This window comes from Agelaius phoeniceus, chromosome 7 (genome assembly GCF_051311805.1).
Source record: "Agelaius phoeniceus isolate bAgePho1 chromosome 7, bAgePho1.hap1, whole genome shotgun sequence".
Classification (NCBI taxonomy): domain Eukaryota; kingdom Metazoa; phylum Chordata; class Aves; order Passeriformes; family Icteridae; genus Agelaius; species Agelaius phoeniceus.
The window spans coordinates 28,901,825-28,912,397 of record NC_135271.1 but is presented as its reverse complement, the minus strand read 5'-3'; the positions used below and the strand labels follow the sequence as shown (position 1 = coordinate 28,912,397).

The 10,573-nt window shown below is 43.1% G+C and overlaps 1 long non-coding RNA gene across 2 annotated transcripts in view; it reads right to left on the bottom strand.

Annotated features, from left to right (window-relative positions):
- Window positions 1–876: 876 nt before the first annotated feature.
- Window positions 877–10,573, bottom strand: part of LOC143694513 (uncharacterized) — a 173,606-nt gene continuing 163,909 nt past the window's right edge. For both annotated transcript variants that reach the window (XR_013183027.1, XR_013183028.1), the window contains exon 3: window positions 877–9,523. This is a non-coding gene — a long non-coding RNA (uncharacterized LOC143694513). The remainder of the gene's footprint in view (window positions 9,524–10,573) is intronic.

Here is a 10,573-nt window from a genome sequence, read left to right as displayed (position 1 = left end):
TTGAAACTGGTTTTGTTGGATTTACCTTTCCAATTTTTTGCCACATTCATACGTGTTTTTTTTTATGCATTCATTTGTCATAAATGACAAACGATTAAAATTAATATATTTTATTTTATCATTTCTAAGAAAGTTTTAGCCTTGAATCTGTGCCAATTTAAACAGTTCTCCCAGTACTAACTTTACCCCCAGGATGCATGTTTGGTGTCCAAAATAATCGTATCAAATTCCTATGGCCTATCAAACAGCTGGTTTCAACTATTAAAGGTCATTGGAGCAAGCAGGGGTTTCTGCTTCTTTCAGTTTGTGAAACATTTTGGGAAAATACTGTAACTAAATTTAACTTTTAACCCACATATTATCAGAATAAGCAAAAAGAATGACATACCTGTTCTTCCCTTGCTCTTACTCTCTGAATAATTCATATATTTATTACAGTGGTAATATCTTTCTTTTAATACCTAAGTTAATTCATTAGTTTATGACATGAAGCCCTGCTCGTAAGGATAGAGAGGAATACTGAGTCTCAAAAACACAGCTTTTGTTTACATCATTTTTCTCATTAGGCATGGTTTGTATTACAAGCAATACACAACACAACTTAGACTTACCAGTCTTTTAATAATTTCCATGAGAACTACTTTAAAATGAAGCAAACATATTTCTAAACTTCATCACAATCTATATCTTCATTCTTATTTTTCCTTTCATTAATAAAAAGACACAGTCCATATCACATTTCCTATGAATCAGTGAAGACTAATGAAATCATACTTTACACACTTGAAAAGAGAACTAAGTAAAAAATAAATATGGAAAACAGTATAATGTATTTAGAAATTTACCATTACTGCAGTAAAAACTCCAGCAACATAATAAAAAAGACCCATAATGACTGCAGATCTATTTCATGGACTCATAGTTTCCCTTTTCATCATCAACTATAACTTCTAAAAATGAAAAGTCTAATTTCTTGGGTTTAGTTACTAAACTGTTGCATAATGTGTTTATTGCATAATGACAAAGTTTTAATACTAAGACCATTTGGCTTATGTGAGCAACAAGCATCACTATTTTTACCTGGTTCTCATAATCATTGAGTTCAATGGATGAAAATTCCCATATTTTTCTCTTTTAATTCACTGTCATCCTTAAAGAACATATTGTGAAGAAAAAAATATCCCTGCTGACAGTGGATATTGCTGGAATGTTTTCAGTTCCAGAACATTTGTGGACTGGGGTTTTCTTCAGCTGCAGGTGCCATCTGTAGTGATGATGTTTCTCTCAAGTTTGGGAATACCAAACAGCAGACTAAGTGGCTCTAGTTATCTAGAGAAGTCACTTGCTGCAAACACCTCAGAGTGGCTCCACACCAGCTGAGTGTTGGTGGGATTCCCCTTCTGTAGGAAGACTTAAGCATATGGTAGATTCCCAGATTTAATCTCAACTTGTCTCAAAGCACAGAACCCTGTGCTTGGAATCCCAATGTTTTCCTGCCAGTGTTAGATATTGTTGTTTGTTTACATCTATGCCAGTGTTTTTTATACTACATCACTACAATGCCAATGAAGTGTATTTACTTCCAAGTGTTTGGCATCCCTGGAATATAAATGGAGCAAGTGAGTTGCAAATGAGTTTTTTTCCACATAAAGGATTGACTTCTCTGAGTAACCCTGCTGAAACCACTTGAATGACTTGTTTTCTAAGAATTCCAGAGGCTTACATACATAGTAGAAACTTACACTAAATATTCTTCAGATTCTTGATCTCTGATGAATACACATTAAATATGGGACAAGGAAGAAAATTCATTACAGTCACTTTAGCCACCAATGCCTATTATGATATTAAAATAGATACTCGCACTGATTTTTGCATGCAAAAATACAAAGGCTTAAAACCCGAAGCAACGTTCTTAAATGTGACTTCATGGAGCAGCCACAGCTTTGTGCAAGAGCACCTCTGCAGTGCTACAGACTTTCCTCTGGGAATGAGTGGGAATCCATACAGGCCTCTGAAGGGGATGGGAAGAAATGTACTCCAGTACACCTTCATTGCAAACTTCCAATAATATTTATCTTCTTTTGGCAAACGTCAGTAGAAAGAAAATTTCTTTGCCCAAATATATAAATTAGCATGTTGACTTTGCTATGCTGCTTTTCCTGCCTTTTTTAACATGGAAAAATACTGGAACAGATGGGCTATTTAATGAAGAATGCAGGAAACTGTTAATATTCTAGATATATGTGTGTAAAATTCAGTAAAAAAAAGGTTAGCTCTAACAGAACCTACGTTCCAGGCACCCATGTGTTGTATCTTCAATCTAAAAACCAGAGTTAAGTTGTAAAGTGGAAGCAAACAGAATCTATATTAAAAACTAATGATGTAAAAAATGTCTTCAGTAATAATAATTTAAAATGTGAGTAACCTCAGACATTCTGCCTTATTCCATTATGGAAATTTAAAATATATTTTCTCAATTCAACTGTATTCCACACTGTTAGCAGTACCTCCTTATCCTATTACATAAAGCAAACCTTGTCATGTGCAATGTGGAGCTGCTGCCTATGCAATAAAGATGTATTTGTTTGTCTTTATGACAGAATTTTCTCAATTTATCTTCATTCAGATTTGTTAAATATTCATTTATTCATTGCAGAATATTGTGTATTTCCTTACTCTGCACTCAGTCAAAGTGTTAATAAGGGACCTTAACTACAACCCGTATTTTCTGTCATTTGGTTGTTTCTAAATATACCAGGAAGCACTTCAATATACACTAAATATATCAGAAAGCACAGCTTGATGGAGGCATTTTCTCTCTTGTCCTTTCTATCACTGACACAAAACAGCCAATTTCATAAAAATGGGTCTGATGCTTTGTGTTACTTACTCTGCTGTCTTTCTGATTCTGGAAACAAGGCCATTACTGAGCAGCAGGAATGGAAATTAATTTTTATGTAGCTTTTTCTATATAATTAGGTGGTTAATTCTCATTATTCCTTTTAAAATGAAGACTCCCTGTCTGAGGGACCCTCTCCATACCCTTTATATGGTTCAGGGCTTAACAGTTTACAGAATATGGTGTCATGCAAATTCACACAGATCAAGTTATTTCTGTGAAACACTCTGCTGCTACAGAAGCAGAAGACAGAGGGGGAAAAAATGCCCATCATGTTTGATGCTGGAGCCCCTGTGTGAGTGGAAAACACATGCTTTAGCAGCTGCCTCTTTGTAGGAGCTGAGGCAGGCCAGTTCCGGCTGGCAGGCAACTCAGAATTTAGACATGTTTGTTAATGTAAGGAAAAGCTCTCAAAAATTTCATGAGTGGGGGTAGGGTCAGAACTGAGCCACAAGCATGCATCTCATCAGACTTTAACACGGCAACGATTCATGTTTAAGTCCTAGTACTCCTCTGCTGTCTCACACATGGCCTCAGTTCTCCAAGGAGGCCTCTCTCCTTTGGTCTGAGAGCTGTTCTCATCTCTGGGTTACATCACATAACCAGGACTCAGCAATTATTGATTAACCTGAACCCTTGTAACTGGAGGGAGACAAGGAAAGGCCCAGCCTATCTGAGCCCTACTCAGTGGGCTGGTAGGACATCCAGGACATCTTGTCATGTGCCGCTTGTGAACCTCTTCATGAGGTCCTCATCCCCTCTTTGTGGTCTTGGCTCAGTGAAGATTTGTGTAGATGGTTCCAAGGACAAGGGAGGTTGGACTGCTGCATTCCTACACATTGGATTTTACCTGTGGTTTTAGAAAAGGTTATGTCACTTTTTTGGAAAAAATCTTTTATTCAAAACAACACATAGAATTCCTTCCCACTCACTTGAAACACAGAGCTAGTAGATGGGAACCACGGATGAAAACAATTGTAAATATCCCAGAATAGCTGGGAAACAAATGGAATAAAGTAGAAAAAAAAAAAAAGCTAGCAACACAGCTCATCTGAAGCCTCCTTAATCCTGTAAGGGTTTCTGTATGAATGAACTGCAATTGCTTTAGGAATACAGGTGATGCCAAGATCTTTGCCAGCCTTAAGTAAAATTATGAGAAATTAATGGGAAGGGACTGGAAAGTTGGGTGTAAAGTAGTTTGGAAAATTTCCCTGGTGCCCACAATCTGAGTTATTTTGAAGCCTCTGGTAAGTCTGCTGAGCCACTGAAGTCGTGTGGAGGACTGCTCAAGCCCCCACTCCCCTGAGTCACGGGAGGGGCCAGGCCACTGCTTGGACTCACTCCACAGCCCCTCCATCTAGAACCCCTGCCTGTCAGCACACATACCCTGCACTGGAATCTGCAAGGTCTCTACAAAGCGTACTCCACATTCTCTACATCAAAGGAATCCTTTTGCTGCAGAACTGGGACTTTTACAACTCCATCCCGCTACATTAAAAGGACTGTATTGAGGATCTTCGCCATTTGTGCAAAAGACTTCCTTCTTGTGTGCTTACTTGGGGTTAAGCAAACAACTTATTTTTATATGGCTCTCAAAACCAGCTTGAAAGCACCAGAAAATCAGCTGCAGCAAGCTGTGTTCTGCTACCAGCAGCAAAACAGAGGGAGACTTCAACATCTGTGATTTTATTTACAACAACTGTGCCTAGGACAATTACTACAACTGCTGGATGACAAGCACAGAAATCTCATTTGCCTGTTCAAATTCAGTTCAGCAGTCCAAAAGGACTGGTGTGATCATTGGATGGTCACCCACATAAACGAGGTGTGCAGCTCTAACAGAGACTCTCCACCACGCAGACTGCTGTCACCAGTACATCCTTCCTGGCTGTGTGGGTAGCAGGGAGCATCCCTGCCACAGCTGCAGGCTTTTTCCTTTGGGATGGACACACCTTGGGTGATTACTCACAACACTGCTTTATTTTGTTTATTTATTCCACGGCTAAATCCACCAACAAGGTTGGGAATAGTATTCATAAGAAAGAAAACAACTCCCTGATGAACTCCAACCTCATCTGTCTAGTAGAGAAACACATGTTCTTGGGGATGGGGATTGGCTTCAATATGTCCCCCTTTGCAGCAGCAGAAAGATCTTTGTTCTTTAGGTCTTAATTGATATCAGGCTATGACACAAACTGCACACCACAGGTTTTGGGACCCAACACCTCTTCTATACCAGGATTTAGAATGTTTATAAAACATGGGATTGCTCATTCCTAAAATCAAGGATATTAGTAGAGCTTTTAAATGCGAAAGATTAACCAAAACATAAAAAAGAAAGAAAAACCTTGTATTCATTAACTCCTTCTGGTGTTTGTTTGATGTCTTTCCCAAGACCTGTTCTGGCTGTCTGTGCCTTCTGATTCATGTTAAGCAGCAAAGACACTCAGTCTAGATGCCCAAGGTTAGCAGGCTGAGGGTCACCAACTCCAGTTTAACAGTCTTGGTCTTCTAAAGAATTTTTTGAGTTGCAGATATTCCAGCTAAATTCTACCTGGAACTGGCAAATTCCCAACTTTGGATGAGAAGTGCAGGCTTTGCACTTTGCTTTGCAGGGCAAAGCCATGAGAATGATTTAAACTTGTCTAGAAATGATTGTTTCACACTTGTCAGCAATCTGCAGCCAGGGTAGACTGGACTGAGTGAGTGTGCCTGGGTGTGTGTTCAAGGTGGAAAAACCACACAAAACACAACTGGCTCCCAAAGTGTCCCTGCTGTTGTTCTCATGGACTGCCAAAGCTTCTTGCATCAGTGCTGCCACTATTGATGGATGCTGGCTTGTCATTTGAACTGCAACATTTTTAAAGCTGAATTTACACAGCTCTTGGCTGTGATGAGGAGTCTTTCAAAGGCCCCCTCAGTCCAAAGGGGATTTGCAGAGCTCTTGAAATGCCTTGTTTTATTAGACAGATACAAGATACTGCTCCCTGTAAACTCAGGCAAGTGCCATAATCAGCTCTTTAGGAAAGTTCATAGACTAGGGAGGAAAGGAGATGGGCACAAAAGGAACACGTTCTTGTTTATGTTGTAGTAACAAACTGCCAGTAGTTCCTTTTACAACTTGCTAAGGCATCACAGACCAGCAGCCCTGCAGGGCTTGGCTGGTGACAGCTGTGGCTGTGTAATGACCTACTAGGGCATGAATGAGGGGCTGCATTTTGCTCCCCTCCACCTTAGTTCTGGAGGAAAGTGTTAAATCCAAGAATCTCTCCCATCTCTGTTCTTTGATAGCAGCAGCAGCACCCCTAGAGAGAAAAAAAAAATCCTACATAGCAGAGATGGGAACCTGCCTCAAAAGGCTGCTTGAGCTGAAATATGAGATTTGCTGTGGGTGTTCAGCAACTTTCACAAAATCACAGAATTTCGGAGAAAGACAGCATCTTACTCTTCCATATACCCTCATTCAGATCGAATAATTTTCCTGTAGCAGCCCAAAAACTTGATTCTGTGCTGTTTTTCATTGAGTCTGCCTTTCAAAATCAACAGCCTGTGTCAGAGCAGTACTGGGCCCTCTACTTGCCTAAGGCATTGAGCATCTTTCACCTCGGCACACACTTGTCATGACAAATCATTCTTATTACAAGCTTCTCATCTCCTAATCTGCATTCTTCTCCACTTTCTTTTATTAAGTGTTCAGACTACTCCTGCACACAGGAGGGGCTCCAAGTGGTGGTGCCAGAGGGATCCATCTGAAGAGGGCCTGCTGCTGAATGGTGGCCCCGACCAGAAGGGCTCCTGGCATATTCCTGGAGAGGGATCACCCTGTGTGACATGGATTGCTGTGACAGACCCAGCCTGGGCTCCTTGTCCCTCCTTGTCCCCCTTGCAGTGGAGTGTCCCTGGTGGGGGAGTGTTACCCTGGCACTTGGGATTGCCCTGGGGATGGGAAACATCTCCATCTGGAACCAGATGACGCCATCAAACGTGTACATGGACACCGTGGCCTAAATCAATCTCCAGAGACAAAATCCAGGGATAAAGGGGAGGAAGGCATAAGTTCCATGATGAAAAATGTCCCTCAATGTGACCTGTCCCTAAAAAGGGACCAGGAATGGGTGTCCATTTCCACAGCTTTGACTTCCCCATAAACCCGACTCAAGGTTTAAGGAGGGATAAAACCCAAAGGCACCTGCACTGGGCATTTGTACCTTACACCACCTCCAACATCCTCCCTGAATGTCACGCAGCTCAGCCTGATCGGCCTTTTCTACAGCTGCAAAACCTCGACAAACCATTGTTCAGCATTCTTATCACTTTCCTGTCCCTAATTTGATTTTCTCTTTGCCCCGAAATTCAATTTTACAGCAAATTATCCCAGCTGCTCGCAAACATCTCCGAGCCCTGGCAACGAGGTGCGTTCCTTTGTGGCACACGCCGCTTAGCGAGGAGCGACGGACACGCGGCGGCGGGGCCGCCCTGTCTGCGAGGGAGCTGCTACACTGGGCCCGGCGGCAGCCGACCAGGGCCACCCGAGGGCGGCAGCGCCGGGGCCGCTCGGGCCCCGGAGGGTGCGATCCGGGCCGGGCAGCGCCGCGCCTGAAGAAGCCACGGGGCCGGGCGGAGCCGCGCAAGATGGCGGCGGCCTCCCCGCACCGCCCCGGCTTTGTACCGCGCTCCGCCGCCCGGCAACAGCGACACCCAGCGGCGCCTCAGCGCCACCGCCGCCGCGCCCGTGCGTCACACCGCGCGTGACGTCACGGCCGGGCCCCGTGCGGAGTCTGGGGCGGGCCCGGGAGCCGCCCGTGAGGGCCGGGGGAGAGCGGCCGGCAGTGCGGGGCTGCGGGCCCGACACCGGGCACCGGGCACCGGAGAAGGGCCCGTCGTCACCGGGGCGCTGGGCGTTTGGCTTGGAAGGGAGCTTTAAAGCCCCTCGAGCCCAACCCCCGTGCAGTTTCCACTAGACCAGCGTGGCCACCCTGAATGTTTCCAGGGATGGGACGTTCACCACCTCTCTGGCCAACCTGTTCTAGTGCTTCACCACCCTCATCATAAAAACGTCCTTATATCTAATCTAGATCGACCCTCCTTTTGAACCATTGTCCTTTGTTCCTTTGTTCTTCACTATAACAGGCCCTGCTAAAAAGTTTGGCCCCATCACAATCTGCTGCTTTGAAGTGCAGTAGGTGGGGGGCTATGACAATGTGACAAGCACGTGATTATTTTCCGTGCTTTTTACAATTCTGTTCCTTCCACTGACAATTTTGGAATTCTCTATATTTGAAAGCCTAAGAGCTTTGATAGGAGGACTATATTCTTTCATATGTTTAGGTATTTGCATATTTTGCCCAACAAAAATATGTTTACAGTTGCATATTTCTAACACTGCACATTTCATGTTTGCATTTGCCTGACCCTATTTGTGTAACATAAAATGAAGACCAGTGCTGTAATACAAGTCGATCTAATGGATCAGGTCAGGGATAATAACCAGTGAAGGCTGATGAGTCTGCAGAGAGTATTAAGAGGATGTTGCAAGAAAATTAAAGGATCGCTTATATAGCAATTACTGTAAAAAATACACATCTGCAATTTCCAGGAAACTCAGAATCCCCATGAAGTATAGTACCAGCTCTCATTCCAGGATGAGATGGATTTGGCAGCACTGAGTTTGACTGAAGAGTTTGCTTTGCTGTCTCAGCCTCCATTTTTACAAGTCCCCAGTGTCTAATAATGCAGCTAGTCTGGGTTTCTGTTTTCTGTTGGAAAAAGTGTCCTCAGGTGACAGCTCCATGCATGCTCTGAAACTCAGTTGTTCTAAATACAGATCAAGCTCTGATTCTGTGTGCTTTTCAATAAGGTCTTTATTGGCACCTTTTCCTACTGAAGTATTAGTGTGGGAACTTTATTGTCATCAGCTGCAATATTGTCTACTGTTATGCCAGAGAGTTCACTTGGAATTTTAGTTTTTATCTTCTCACATGTGTCCCGCCAATGGCTCCACACACTTTTTCCTGGACTGGCACCTCCCTTGTTGTCTGCTGCTCGTGTCAGAGCAATCACTCCTGTAAAATTGCCTTTGGATGAAGTGTTCTCTTTTTCTTCATGATAAATTATAATTTAAAACATTTAAATAATTTTTGTACTGTTCCACTGAGATTTTTGTTCCAACTCACAACGTTGAAGTCTTACCAGTGACTCACCCCAATTAGTCTTCTGTACCAAATCGCCACAAACTTTTGCAACAAACCTTTTTCATTCCCCTCAGAGGTATGCACAGTCTGAAGGAAACCAGTTTTCCCTCTCAGCCCGTGCTAGGTCCTCTGTTACACAGGCAAATCTCCAGCATATGTTTGCTTCTGCAACATCCAGCACCCTGAGCTGAGGCACTAAGGTGGACCCATGGCATGGCAGTAATGGATGAGGTTCCACAACTGCAGCACAGGGATGCAGGATAGGGACTAATGGAGGGGAGTGATGTCACATGGTGAATCCATGACTGATTTTTATAACACTTTCTTCTTATGATATCCTTGTGAAAAATTGTAGCCTGTGTCCTGGTCTCTTGGTGGAGTGTGCAGTCTTCACTGTCTGTCTGTGTGGGTCGTAATGAGCCGTCTTCACCTAGAGTGAAAGGAAAGCTGTTAAGAGTATAGGAGACCAAACTCAGAAATAAAGCCAGCCTGTCTTCCTTGTACTAGCAGAGAAAATTTACTCTATTTCAGTAAATTTGCATGTGTGGGGAGATGCTCATTGCTCCAGTGCTTCAAGCTGAACACTTTTCTTAATTCCCTTTTACTCGTGTAACCATGGCTATTTATGCCCAATGGACAGCAGTCTTTACACCCCTTGGTTTCATGGGGAATAAACCCCTAGCCCTGTTGGAAGGCTGAGGTGTGACCTGTGGGTGGTTTTCTTGCTGCCTCGCTCTCAGTGCCAGGTTCCCACTGCAGTGGTGGGGAATTGCTGGGATCACAGGCTCGGGGCAGCTCACCCTGTACCCCTGAGTGCTCATCACCCCTCTGCACAGCACAGCACAGCTCCTGCAGCTCCTCCTCAGCCCAGAGCCTGCTCCAGCCTTGCTGCCAATGCTGAGAGTGAGGGATAACAGTGTCTAGTTCTGGTAACTGGTGCTAGCTCTCTAAAAACTATTTTAGTACAATGGGACTTGATGCTACTGCAACTTGATAATAATAGAAACCAGTGATACATGCAAGTGCTTGAATTATAGGAATTATTTCAGAACAGTAGGACAGAAATGGCCCTTTTCTCAGCCCCTCCAGCTTATTGAAACTGGGTGTCTTTTCTGGCTTTTCTTAGTACACTATAACTGCTATTTACATATAATTTATTATAAGCACATGTTGAGTAATAGACCATCAAGCTTTTGGAGCTTCTATTTTCAGTTACATTGTAGCGCTGCTGAATAAGAAATGCAACTGCTGAAATTTGTTTTCAATGGTATGTTGATTAAAAGCTGCTTGAGTTTAAAATTTCCAACCATCAAAAATGAGAACCCTTCATATGCTTCATGTCCCTGGCGAGCCAGAGAGTTTATTTCCTACAGTGTATAAATTATGGATTTTGCTGTTTATATGTATCCATCATCAAACTAGGTTAAATTCTCAATTGGCAGTGTGAATTGTCATGCAGTGAAGCTAACTAGCTGGAACT